We start from the raw sequence: 14112 nt of genomic DNA, 5'->3' as shown, positions 1-14112 counted from the left end.
TTTTTTTGTCTCCATTGATTCTTTTTTTTTAATCATATGTATTTTTGTAAGCCACATAAGTAACTTGGAACAGAGTAGAGAGTTATCAACGAATGTAAAATACCTTATTCAGTGAAATAAATGCTTCAGCTAAAAGTCATTTAAAGTGATCTCTATTAACATTTACTTTAAGGAATTAAAACTGGTAAGATGCATAGTAACTTCATCTCAAATGTGCTCTTCACAAATTTATTTTAAATCTTCAAAACTGAGTACCAAAATATGGGCTTCCCTGGTGGCACAGTTATATAACTAGGTAAAGGTCAGAACGAAGTCTCTTAGTGCTCCCAGCCTTCTACAAAAATCTATACTTGAATAATGTATGTATTTGTCTTGTTTTTTTTAAGCAAAGCAACTGTTGAGAAAAAGTTTTAGTGACTTTGGCTTGTGTCACTAAACTCAGTTCACTTACTGGAACTATTTTAAGGCTTAATGACTATCAGAAGTACATGGACTTCTCAACTGAAAAGCATTGTAAAGTGTACAAAGTGCTGATGTAGTGTGCTAATGAAAGGAGGGCCTTCAGAATACCTTACGGTCTTGAAAGATTTCTGAAATGCTTTTAAGACATCTTATTTTAAAAAAAAAGCCTACAAAGCTAGTTTTTTTTTTATTTTCTAAAGTGAGGAAATTAGGGAAAGGAAAATGAAGATGGAAGAAGTTAGAAAACTAACAGTTGATGAAGGCAAGCTCTGAGCTTCCTGGCATCTAACACAAAAATCAGCTCTGTGTTCAGTGTTCTGCCATAATATAAAAACAAAACAGCTGCTTTAGAGAAACACCATTAGACCTATTTTTAAGACCTGAAGAAATGTCGCATGGGTCTCATAACAAGGATGTCAGACTACAGGCCATGCTTGGCTGTCCAGAGGATAAATGGCAGGGTTTTAAAAGGAAGAAAGGCTGTATAGAAACATTTAATGAAACTTTGAGCAACTGGGATAAATTCAAGGGGTCCCACTCTCAGAAATAGCAAATTATAAGAAAACATCACATGAAAAAAATGTTCAGTACCACTTCTGGAATATGTGCAGATGCTCATTCAGTTCAATACCTCAGGCAATGACAACTACTGCTCAGAATACCTACAACATCTTACTGAAAGCGTTCAGTTAGGATTGAAACAAAATGATTTATGAACTCCCCAAGCATCTGACTAGAATGTAAAATTCAGGTCTCATTGTTACACAACTTAAGTGAAGAATGAATGCTTTCAATTTCTAATAGCTTCCCAGAAGCAGGGTCAGTAGCATGACCTGCAATTAAATGTCTTAAGCAGATCAGTGTTTTATCAAAGAACTGGAATGTCTCAAACTATGAAATGTGAATTTTTATATAACAGTGGAGGAGGTTCTGAAAGGGAAATGGTTATCAATAAATACTGAACACCAACTGTGAAAAAGGCAAAACTATTTTAGGTTCAGGTGATAGGTGGTGGATGATGTATGTTCATTCCAATTATCACTGCATAGAATTGCCCCAAGACTCAGTGATTCAGAACAACCACTGTTTTATTGTATCTCATGATTCAGTCGGCCAGGGCTTAGCTAGGTGATTTTTGCTCTACATGGTATTGAATGAGGTCGCTCAGTGGTATTCAGCGGGCTGCTGAGCAGATCTGGAAGGCCTAAGACATTCCCTGACATGCCTGACACCTTGTAACATTTTCTTTTAAAAGCATGATGACAACGGAAATTTATCTTCAGTTTAATGGTAGTATAGCTTAGAAATTGCTATAAAGCCAAAACATGACCCACACACTTTGGCACTGCATAGTGTTTAGGAAGTCCTGCTCTTCCCCACCTGCCTCCTTCCTAGTCACCCCTCCTGAGGGAAGAGGAGTTGCTAACCAGATTGAAGTGAGCCCAGGATACTCACTGAGCTGTAGTTTTACAAATGAACGAAGTTGCTGTATTAAGAGGTCAGAAACGATCTGCAGTCAGTCACTTTTGCCCTATTAGAGGGCAGGCCTCTCATCCTCTCTTCCAAACGAGGTGGGAAATTAGACATGGGGCCTTCTTGAGCCAGGCTTTCTCTGTGAATGGCAGGGGATGATAGGAACACGTCATTCAATCTCGGCTTACCTGAGAAATCCTGCGGTCAGGGTTGCTCCTCTAAAGCTGTTCCATGAGTGGTATACTCTCTTTTCCATTGGCTCATCTTCCTTATGATGACAACCTCCTTGGCAGAATTGCAAAGCAGGAACTGGTAGGTTTCAGGCACCAAAATCCTGACCTCAAACCCCATCCAATGTATTGAAGTTCTGAGGTTTTGTTCATTAAGGGAAGAAAAATGAAATATGGATATGAAAACTATGGTTAGATTTAACCCAATTACCATATGAATTTTAGCTCTCATATGCAGTGAGGGATACTATAAATGACTTTGAGCGGTGTTCCTCAACCTTTTTAAATGGTAGGAAAGAAATATGTGCACGCAGTCATCTATATGAAAAAAAATGTATGTGAAGTTTTGTTCAGCCCCTCCCTCCTCCATCTACTCCACCCCCATAACCCAGGGAAGTTCACAGGAGTAGCGTACTAAAGAGAACAAAAACAAGGTACACATTGTAGTTAATAAAAGTTTTCTATATCTTGGCATTATCAGGTAGACCTATTTTTTTCCCATTTTTATATATGTGTACACACACACACCAAAACGGCTGGCTATGAGACAATGATAACAGGTCATGGCTTAATTCTGTAATGTGACGCTCATCAAAACCTTGGCCGATTTATCTGTAACATCTGCCCTTCTAGCCAAATCTGCCACTTTACCCACCTTCAACTGTCAGCTGCCCTCACCTGCCAGGAGGGAGTGGATGTCAAATAAAGTGAGATGAAAAGATACACAACAACTGGCTCAGTGCCTCTACCTGTGCTTTGGTGACTGCTGGATGAATCACAACTTAAACGCTTTTCACGTATTTTACCTGACTGTAGTCCTTCAGGGTTGACTCTGGGTTTTTCCTTTAGTGGAAATCATTGTCCCGATTTAGCCGAAGGCATTTGAATCAAGACGAGCCTGCATTTCCTTCAAGCTCAATCTCATCAATTCCAGTTACCCTCAATTTCACTCCACCTCAGTCAGTCACCATCATGGACTTACTTGAAACTGGCCAAGATACTGAACTCTGACTACCCCAATCTGTTATCCTGTTAGCCTTCCCTCCAGTTCCCTCTAACCCAACCTTGAATGCACTTTGGAATTATTCGAGGTGGCTCCAGAAGTACTGATGCCTGGGCCCCACCTCCAAAGACTGTAAACTCATGATCTCAAGTATTTCAGCCCCTCTCGTTCTCCCAATCCTCCACCCCCATTAAGATACATTTTCCTCCCTAATCAATCTGGATCCGTTGGTCAGACATGTCTTTGTATGTGCCACTAGTCTTGTTCTTTCTTTCTTTTTCTGATACTCTCACCTGCCACTCCCAGCCAAGGAAACGCCCACTTTTCCTTCTGTGACCTCACCTGTCTAGAGAAACGATTCCTCCATGCATCCAGCTGCTATATTCAATAGCTTTTCCCTCTGTCTTCATCTCTTCTGGCGAGGAAATGTTATTTGACACTCCTTACTCTCCTTCTTGAAGCTCCAGCTTCCCTTTGCTCCTGCGAGAAGATGAACTTTCAGCTTCTCCTATCCCTTTATTCTTTTTCCCTTCACTGGTTTTCTTACTCTGCCCACTGCTCGTTGGTCCCCCATAATGCCTACCCTCTTATCTTCTTCCGCTATACTGTCTAACTTGAATGTCTTGTCCTCCCTCTCCTTCTGCATTGCTCTCACCTCTCCGTGGAAGGCTCCAAAGTCTCCATCCTTACACTTCTACACCCCTGCTCCAGATGCACAGTTCCTGTTCTATGTGATACGCCCATATATGTATCGTGACGTCATCTCAAACTCAACATATCCAGAACCAGATACATCATCTTTCTGAGATGAATCAGTGCTTAGCACCGTGCCTAGCACGTGACAGGTACTCAAAGGGAAGCTACTATTCCCTGTTCTCCATCTTCCCCATTGGGGAAGCCTTCCTAAAACAGTTTTAATGATGCCTTTCTGCTTTTTTACCTTCTATGGCCTACCTCTGCCTAACAAAACATGAGGAAACCCCTACATTCAAGATCTGACATTCAAGACTAAAATGACACCACATCACTCCCCCGCTCATGCTCCAAACTTCATTTGTGCGGGTCATCTGCCTATTTCTCACTGCTCTGCTCTCGACTACAGGAAATGACATTTCCCAGATGCCAAATGACTTTGCAGCGAGACACTGACCTAAGACAAGGGGAGGAGAAGCAAGAAGTCAGGGTATTTCTCTCCCTCTCTGCCTTGGGTTGGGTTGCAGCTCTGCCATCTCCCACCTCCCACCAGGCAACCTCCCACCATTGGATACCCCAGGATTCTGGGTTCTGGGAACACCGTCTCCTCTCATTATCCCCCTGGCACTAGGGGTGATAGAGGTTTCCTACTATTGCAATATCTGGGTTGCCTACACTTTCATCACCTGTGTGACAATTCCCCATATTAAATTCTCTAAAGTGATGTGTCTTCCTGCCTAGACCCGACAGATTTCAGCCAAACCAAACTAGTTGATATTGAGTGGTCAGTCAACATATACCAAGTGCTGTGCATGCCAGCTACTGTGCTGGGTACAGTGAGTTCTCACCTTTTATCTTTGTTCATATGGGTAGCTCCACCTAAAATATTTTCCTTGCCTCCAACTCACCTAACAAAATACTACTGACCTTTCAAGCCCATTCAGAAACCAGCAGTTTGAGCATCTACTCTGTGCAAGGCAATGTGCCAGGTGCTGGCGGTGCCCAGGGAAGGAATGAGACCATCCCAGGCATCACTGAGCTGACACTCTACATTTCTTCATAAGATATTTTTTCAGATTTTTCCCCACCGATATGTACATTCTTGAAATTTCCATTTGTGCTTATTTTTACTTTGTTTTTAATAAACACTATATAGCACTTACTTAAGTGCCAGGCACTGTTCTAAGGACTTTCAACTTACTTTATGTAACCATTATGTATGTATGTACATATGAAACATATTACACATATAGGTAACGATTTAGGTTTTACCTTTAGGTAAACCGAAGAGGTAGGTGCTACTATTAACCTCATCGTTTTATGAATGAAGAAACCGAGGCACAGAAAGGTTAAATAACCTGCCTCATGTCGCAGAGCTAGTGCGTATAACTGTCACACTTTCATTTTAGCCTTGCACTATAGCTATCTGCATGCCTATTTCAGCATCAACAGCAGAAACTGCCTTTTTCCCCTTTCTTCTACAGTTACAGAACACATGGTTTTTAGCTGGGACTGTGTCCACCTTGGGGAAAAAGAAAAAAAAGCTAAGATTCCCACCTTTCCATGGGATGTGAGTGAATGTGGTATGTACAACTTCTGGGAGGTGTCCTTCAAAGAAGGGTGAGCTTGGAATGGGGCTCTGTCCCTTTATCTTCTCCGCACTAACTAGTATGCTGACCTGATGGCAGGGGCAGGAGCAATCATCTTGGACCATGAGGTGGAACCTGTATTTTGAAGATGGAAGAATAAGGAGCCTGGGTCTCATGATCAAGCAGCTGCCATTCCCTGGACTTTCACGTGACAAAGAAACCTCTATCTTGGACTTCCCTGGTGGCGCAGTGGTTAGGAATCCGCCTGCCAGTGCAGGGTACACGGATTCGAGCCCTGGTCCGGGAAGATCCCACATGCCGCAGAGCAACTAAGCTCACGTGCCACAACTACTGAAGCCCGCGCACCTAGAGCCCGTGCTCTGCAATGAGAAGCCCGTGCACCGCAACGAAGAGTAGCCCCCCCTGCTGGAACTAGAGAAAGCCTGCACACAGCAACAAAGAACCAATGCAGCCAAAAATAAATAAATTTATTAAAAAAAAAAAAAAGGAACCTCTATCTCGCCAAATCCACTGTTACTTTGGTTTCCTGTCACTCATAGCAAAACCAACCCTAATTAATGGAATCACCAATCCATGGCCCCCTTCCCTCACTAGGACGAACGCTGTAAGAAAATGCACTCTTACTCAACTTTGTATTTCTCCAAAAAAAAAAAAAAAATATATATATATATATAGAATAGAATAGAAGGTGGATGAAGTTGTAGAATATTTTAAAAATGCTGATGGCTGTACAAAGCCCAAGAGGAAGCTGGAATGAAACCACCCCTAGCCGCTGGTCTTTAGAGTCTGTACTGGGTACAGGTGGCACAAGATGGGAATGTCTCCACCTTTGGGGCAGCTCCCACTTTGTGACTACCTTCCTGGAATCCTGGGTGTGTGAGGTAGAGCAGTGAAAGAGGGCACAAAGGAAATAGGTCCTCAAACGTGAACACCTATGATTTTCCCTTCTCCACCTTCATGCTTTTTCCTCTGCCCTCTTCCTACTTGCCTCAGAAGAGCAGGCACTTTTCCATCAAGCCGAGGCCAATCCTCACCTTACCCCCATAACATCTTCGCACCCTAACTTTCTCATCCATAAAACAGGGATAATTCATACTTCTTAGGACTGGAGGGATAATTAAATGGCAAGGGTTAAATAAAGTTGCTGGCATAAAGCAGGTGTTTACAAAAATGTGAGATGTCTTCCTTTTCCTCTTGACTCCGTTCTCCTGAAGAGGAAACTTGCTCCATCAGTTCTTGGAGATAATGCTTTCTTCTCCTGGTTTTCTTCCTACCTCTCTGGCTACCCTTTTTTTTCTCTTTGAAGAACTCATTCTTTGCCTATCCTTCAACTGTCTGTGCTCTGGGTTTCTGTCTTCAACCTTCATCTCTCCTTACTCGATCTATACTCTCCTTGCACAATCTCACCTGTGTCCAGAGCTTAAAGTGCCATCTGTAGGTGAATAAATTTTAAATCTCAAGCCTAGACCAGTCTCCTCAGCTGCAGACCTTCTCTTCTTTTCCTTTCCTCTCTCCCTACATATTTACTTTCCTTTAGTTCTTTCATTCAATAAATATTTATTGAGAGCTTGCCATGTCCTCGGCATTGAATATCAACCGCCAACTGTACATCTTCTCCAGGATGTTCCACAGAGACCTCAGGCTCAACACATAGAAATATGAACTTAGTTTTCCCAAAAACCCACTTCTCTCTCCTTCTGTCTCCTTTGTGACTGTTTCAGCATCCACTCATCTGCCCTAATTAGAAATGGGAGTCTTTTCTGACTGTTCCCTTTCTCTCCTCTATATATCCCTTAATTCATCAAGTCCCATCAATTTGGACTCCTTTAATCTCTCTCCAATTTGTATACTTATCACACTCCCCAAACACCTCCCTAGTTCCAGCCCTCATAATTTTCTTACCTAGATGACCTTAACTGCCCTGAACTGGTTGTAGAGCCTCCCGTCTTGTGCTATTCCAGCCTGGAATCCACAATGTGGACAGAGGGCTGATACAGAACACACATCCAAACCCACAGCTAACATCATACTCAATGATAAAAAGCTGAAAGCATTCCCTCCAAGATCAGTAACAAGACAAGGATGCCCACTCTCGCCACTTTTATTCAACATAGTTTTGGAAGTCCTAGACAAGCGACCAGAGAAAAAAAGGAAATAAAAGGAATCCAAATTGGAAAGGAAGAAGTAAAATTGTCACTGTTTGCAGATGACATGATACTATACATAGAGAATCCTAAAGGTGCCACCAGAAAATGACTAGAGCTCATCAATGAATTCAGTAAAGTTGCAGGATACACAATTAATATACAGAAACCTGCTGCATTTCTATACACTAACAACGAAGTATCAGAATGAAGAATTAAGGAAACAATCCCATTTACCATCACATCAAAAAGAATAAGAGGGACTTCCCTAGTGGTCCAATGATAAAGAATCTGCCTTCCAATGCAGGGGACATGGGTTCAATCCGTGGTTGGGGAACTAAGATCCCACATGCTGTGGGGCAACTATGCCCATGTGCTACAACTACTGAACTCGTGCGCCTCAACTAGAGAGCCCGTGTGCCACAAACTTCAGAGCCCATGCACTCTGGAGCCCACATGCCACAACTAGAGAAGACAAAACCCGCACACCACAACTAGAGAGAAGACCACGCACTGCAATGAAGAGCCCGCATGCTGCAACAAAAGATCCTGCATGCCTTGACAAAGATCCTGCGTGCCACAACTAAGACCCGACACAGCCATAAAAATAAAAAAAATAAAAAAAAAAAAAGAATAAGATGCCTAGGTATCTGTTTTGTAAATAAGTTCATTTGTATCATTTTTTTTTTTTTTTTGCGGTACGCGGGCCTCTCACTGTTGTGGCCTCTCCCATCGCGGAGCACAGGCTCCGGATGCGCAGGCCCAGCGGCCATGGCTCACAGGCCCAGCCACTCCGCGGCATGTGGGATCTTCCCAGACTGGGGCACAAACCCGTGTTCCCTTCATCGGTAGGCGGACTCTCAACCGCTGCGCCACCAGGGAAGCCCCATTTGTATCATTTTTTAAGATTCCACATATAAGTGATATCTAAGGAGTCAAACCTATCTAAGGAGTCAAAAGACCTGCACTCCGAAAACTATAAGACACTGATGGAAGAAATTGAAGACCACACAAACAGCTGGAAAGATATACCATGTTCTTGGATTATAAGAATCAATACTGTTAAAATGAACATACTACCCAAGGCAATCTACAGACTCAACACAATCCCAAATTACCAATGGTATTTTTCACAGACCTGGAACAAAAAAATTTTTAATTTGTAGGAAACACAAAAGACCCCAAATATAATAGTAGCCAAAATAATCCCGAGAAAGAACAGAGCTGGAGGAATCATGCTCCCTGACTTCAGACTATAGTACAAAGCTACAGTCATCAAAACAGTATGATACTGGCACAGAAACAGACACCTAGATCAACAGAACAGGATAGAAATCCCAGAAATAAACCCACACACTATGGTCAAAATTAATCTATGACAAAGCAGTCAAGAATAATCTATGAAGAAAAGACAGTCTCTTCAATTAATGGTGCTGGGAAAAAGGGGACAGCTACATGTATAAGAATGAAATTAGTGTATTCTCTAACACCATATAAAAAATAAACTCAAAATGGATTAAAGACCTAAATGTAAGACTGGATACTATAAAACTCCTAGAGGAAAACATAGGAAGGATACTCTTTGACATAAATCGCAGCAATATTTTTTTGGACCTGTTCCCTAGAGTAATGGAAATAAAAACAAAAATAAACAAATGGGGCAAAATTAAACTTAAAAGCTTTTGCACAGCAAAGGAAACCATAGACAAAACAAAAAGACAACTTACGGACTGGGAGAAGATATTTGCAAACGACGCTACCAACAAGGGATTAACTTCCATAATATACAAACAGCTCATACAGCTTAATATCTAAAAAACAACCCAATAAAAAAAATGGGCAGAAGACCTAAACAGGCATTTCTCCAAAGAGGACATACAGAGGGCCAACAGTCACATGAAAAGATGCTCAACATCACTAATTATTAGTGAAATGCATACATTTTTCCAAAGACATTCAAATGGTCAATAAGTACAAGAAGAGACATTCAACATCACTAATCATCAGATAAGTACAAATCAAACCTCAATGAGATATCACCTCACACTTGTAAAAATAGTTATTATCAGAAAAAAAAAAACAACAAAAAACCCCAACCAAACAAACAGGGGATAACAAGTGTTGGAGAGGTTGTAGAGAAAAGGGAACTCATGTGCACTGTTGGTGGGAATGTAAATTGGTACAGCCACTATGGACAACAGTATGGAGGTTTTTTAAAAAACTAAAAATAGAGTTACCATATGATCCAGCAATCCCATTCCTGGGCATATATTTGGAGAAAACTCTAACTCAAAAAGATACATGCACCCTGATGTTCACAGCAGCATTATTTATAATAGCCAAGACATGGACACAATCTAAATGTCCACCAATGGAAGAATGGGTAAAGAAGATGGGGGGGGGTGTGTGTATGTATAGAATTTAAAAAATATATTTATTTTTTATAGGGATCGAACCCAGGCCACCTGCATTGGGAGTGTGGAGTCTTATCCACTGGACCACCAGGGAATATTATATATTATATTAATATTATATATTCCATATATATATAATGGAATATTACTCAGCCATAAAAAATAATGCCATTTGCAGCAACATGGATGGACCTAGAGATTACCATACTAAGTGAAGTCAGAGAAAGACAAATATCATATGATATCACTTATATGTGGAATCTTAAAAAATGATACAAATGAACTTATTTACAAAACAGAAATAGACTCACAACTAAAGAAAACAAACTTATGGTTACCAAAGGGGAAAGGGGGGGAGGGAAATTTGGGATTAATAGACACAGATTACTATATATGAAATAGATAAACAACAAGGACCTGCTGTATAGCACAGGGAACTATACTCAGTATCTTGTAATAATCTATATTGGAAAATAATCTGAAAAAGAATGTATATGTATAACTGAATCAATTTGCCAGACACCTGACACATGGTAACTCAACTATACTTCTATAAGAAAAATTAAAAATTAAAAAGAAAAAAGGTGGGGCTTCCTTGGTGGCGCAGCGGTTGATAATCTGCCTGCTAATGCAGGGGACACGGGTTCAAGCCCTGGTCTGGGAGGATCCCACATGCTGCGGGGCAACTAGGCCCGTGAGCCACAACTACTGAGCCTGCACATCTGGAGCCTGTGCTCCACAACAAGAGAGGCTGCGATAGTGAGAGGCCCGCACACCGCGATGAAGAGTGGCCCCCACTTGCCACAACTAGAGAAAGCCCTCGCACAGAAACAAAGACCCAACACAGCAAAAATAAATTAATTAATAAACTCCTACCCCCAACATCTAAAAAAAAAGAAACTTTAAAAAAGAAAAAAGCTAGGCAATGGTTTCCTATTGCCTTTAGGGCGAAGTCCACACTCCTTAACATGGTGTACAAGACCTTCAGGACATGGTCCCTGCTGGAATCACCTTGTAAAGAGATATCTTGTTGACATATTTCTCTATGCTTAGTAGGAGGAGCTCCTAAAGGGTGTATTTATGGCTGAGATCCAGCACAGAGCAGAACATAAGGAGTTAATAAATGTTTGTTAAATCAAATTCAGAAAATCTTTAATGGATAAGCAGTATCAGGGCTGACTACTAGAAAGTGAACTTAAGAACAGGCACCAAATGCTTTTTATTCCTTCCTCATTAGCTTAGGAATTCTTTTGCTCTATCTTTTTAAAATTAACTTATTACAAGGATAAGATAGGCTTATTATGAAAACGACTCAAACATTACAAACAGGCAATCAGTAAAAAGACCCCCAACCCTTCATACCACTGTCCCTCCTGCCCCAGCACTGTTAACCGTACATATATCCTTCCAGAAATTTTCTCTGCACACACAGTCATGCTAATATACATTATTACTACTATTATTATTAGCATTACTTAACATAAAAAGAATATTAAGTACTCATTTACGTATCAATTTTTTTCATATAATCTTGGTTATTTTTCCATAGCAGTATATATGGATCTTCCTCATTTTTTAAAGGTCTGCGTTGTATTCAGTTCAATTACAAGGCTCTACCATACTTTCTTCAAACAGTTCATTATTGATGGACATGTAGGTTATTTCCAGCTTGAGGCCATTCTATTAAAAAAATTTTTTTTTTTTTACCCACCGTGCAGGGATCTTGTAGGATCTTAGTTCCCTGACCAGGGATCAAACCCGGGCAGTGAAAGCGTGGTGTCCCAACCACTGGATTGCCAGGGAATTCCGGAGGCCATTTTAAACAATGCTGCATTTACAGAAGAAAATTAAATGTAAATCTCACCAACAACATACCCTACATGTTATGAAACAGCTGAAAGATGGTTTCTAGTTGTAGTTTCAATCCATGTCTTGTTATGAATGAAGGTGAGCATCTTTTTATACATAGAATAATTTGTATTTCTTTTTTGTAATTTATCTGTTCTTGAGTTTGGTCATTTTCCTATTGCATCGTTGGTCGTTTTCTTACTGGTTTGTAGGAGTTATTTACATTTTAAGGAAACCAGCCCTTTTTTTGTGATATGTATGGTAATTATTCTTTCCCAGTTTGTCTTTTGATTTTGTTTATGGTACTTTATTTTTTGTCTTAGAGAAATTCATATATTTGTATTTATCAATTTTTTAAATTCTTCTAGGTTTGGGGTTATATCGCACTCAGTTTATTAAATAACTTCATCACGTTTTATTTTAGTGCTTTTCCTGGTTTTATTTTTAAACCTGTATTTTCTTCATCCGGAATATACTTTTGTAAAAGGAGTGAAGTGGGAATTTTGTCCCAGAACCACTGATAATGAACATTCTTCCTCTTCTACACTAATTTGAAATGCCACTTTTATCATTGTTAGTGAGGGTAAAATGGATACAATCCCTATGAGAGCAATTTGGCAGTATCTATCAAAGAATGCACAAATAAACCTTTGACACAGCAATTCAACTTCCTAGGAATCTATCCTACAGATACGTTTGCACTTGTGTACAATGATGTAAGAATAAGGATGTTCACTGAAACATTGTTTGTAACAGGAAAATACTGGACACTTAAATGACCAACTATTGGGGACTATTAAATCATTAGGTACAATGGAACAAGGCAGCTCTATTGTATTAATAAGTGAACTAGCAAGCATAATATACTACCAATCGTAATGCTATATCACCTATATCAGTAACATCAACAAACATAAAGAAAGAGAATAGATATAGAAATGCTGACATGTGCATAAAATAAATCTGAAAATACTGCCAAGAAACCATTTTCACTGATGGCTTATAGAGAATTGAAAGGCTGGGATATAGGAAGAACAAGGATGTTTACTTTTCCCTGTACCTTTTCTGACAATTTTGGATTTTGTATTTTTTGCATGAATTGTTTGTTACAATGGGTTTTTAAAATTTCATTCATTCATTCATTCGCCTTTAGCGAGGTGGAAACCTAACCTCGTGCAAAGCTATGAACTGTCAGGAGAAGAAGTACAAGATAGTCATCCCTGCCTAGAGCAGCTGACAAGCAGAGTGGACCTCGGGTCTCTTTGCACCGGAATCGTGGAAAGGGGAGAGGGCGTTCTTATTCGAAAGTCAGATTCCTGGGCCCCACCTTGATCGACTGAATGAGAGTGACGCCCAGAAATCTGCATTTCTGACAGGATCCCACTGGGGATTCAAGTACATGTCAATTCGTAAGCCTTCTGGGCTGGGGGGGCAGCTCACTGTGTGGGCGCGTTTCCTCGTCCTTTGCTCACCCCTCCCTAGCAGCCACGCGCGCGCTCCTGGCGAGGGGCGTACCCCCGGGGCCTGGGGGCAGGTCTCCCAAAACACCCTAGACCCGGGCCTCCCCCGCGCTCTGCTCAGGCTGAAACCGCGAGGCTTCGCTTCGCCGCCGCCCAGGCCGCTCTTCCCAGTTCCCGGCTCCGGCTCCGGAGTCTGCAGGGTCCAGGGCCAAGAGCCACTGAGCCAGGGAAGCAGAGGGAAGGAGAGACTAGAGGTGCGAGCGGCTAGAGGTGAAAGAGCTGCAGAAGCCGAAGGCAGTGGGCAGATGATGCGAGGCCAGTTCAACCCTTTAGGAAAATGAGAGAAATGACAAGTGTAGAAAATAAATTACGTACTGGGGGAAAAACTGCGACTCCGCCGGGACTCGAACCCGGAACCTTTGAATGCCTTCAGCCTCTAGAAGTCCAATGCGCTATCCATTGCGCCACGGAGCCACCTGTTGGACTCTCTGCGCATCTGCTCTGTTAAGCCAGAGGCAACGGCCCCGCGCCCTTCCCACCGCCCCCTTAGCCGTCGGTCTGTATCGCAGAGGCCAGGACACTGACACACACCGGCCGCAAGCGCCCGTCCTCACCCGGAGACCGCCTCTTAACGAAACCGGCGAGTCTTGCAAGCGAAGGGCGGGCGCGAGTCCGCCGGGTGCCGGCTGGTGCGTCTGAGGACAGCCGCAGCCCCGTCTCCGGCCCGCCCTGGGCACCGCCGTACCTGGCCGCGCAGGACAAATCACGCCCGCGC

General features: G+C 41.8%; 1 long non-coding RNA gene and 1 other non-coding gene across 3 annotated transcripts in view; both read right to left on the bottom strand.

The window, feature by feature from the left end:
* Positions 1 to 14112, bottom strand: part of LOC112403637 (uncharacterized) — a 20261-nt gene extending 6149 nt beyond the window's left edge. Inside the window, exons 1-2 of one of the 2 annotated variants that reach the window (XR_003003950.1) lie at positions 13713 to 14112; positions 2124 to 2302 (exon numbers count right to left, since the gene is read on the bottom strand). This is a non-coding gene — a long non-coding RNA (uncharacterized LOC112403637). Of the gene's footprint in view, positions 1 to 2123; positions 2303 to 3510; positions 4477 to 13712 lie in introns of those variants that run through there. The other variant, XR_003003951.1, reaches the window with a different exon arrangement.
* On the bottom strand, positions 13727 to 13811 carry TRNAR-UCU (transfer RNA arginine (anticodon UCU)). The gene is given in 2 exon segments: positions 13727 to 13762; positions 13775 to 13811. It is a non-coding gene; the product is annotated as a tRNA-Arg (tRNA).

This window comes from Neophocaena asiaeorientalis, unplaced genomic scaffold (genome assembly GCF_003031525.2).
Source record: "Neophocaena asiaeorientalis asiaeorientalis breed wild unplaced genomic scaffold, Neophocaena_asiaeorientalis_V1.1 scaffold147, whole genome shotgun sequence".
Lineage (NCBI taxonomy): Eukaryota > Metazoa > Chordata > Mammalia > Artiodactyla > Phocoenidae > Neophocaena > Neophocaena asiaeorientalis.
Note: the sequence above shows the minus strand (reverse complement) of the source record. Positions and strands in the feature narration are given on the sequence as shown.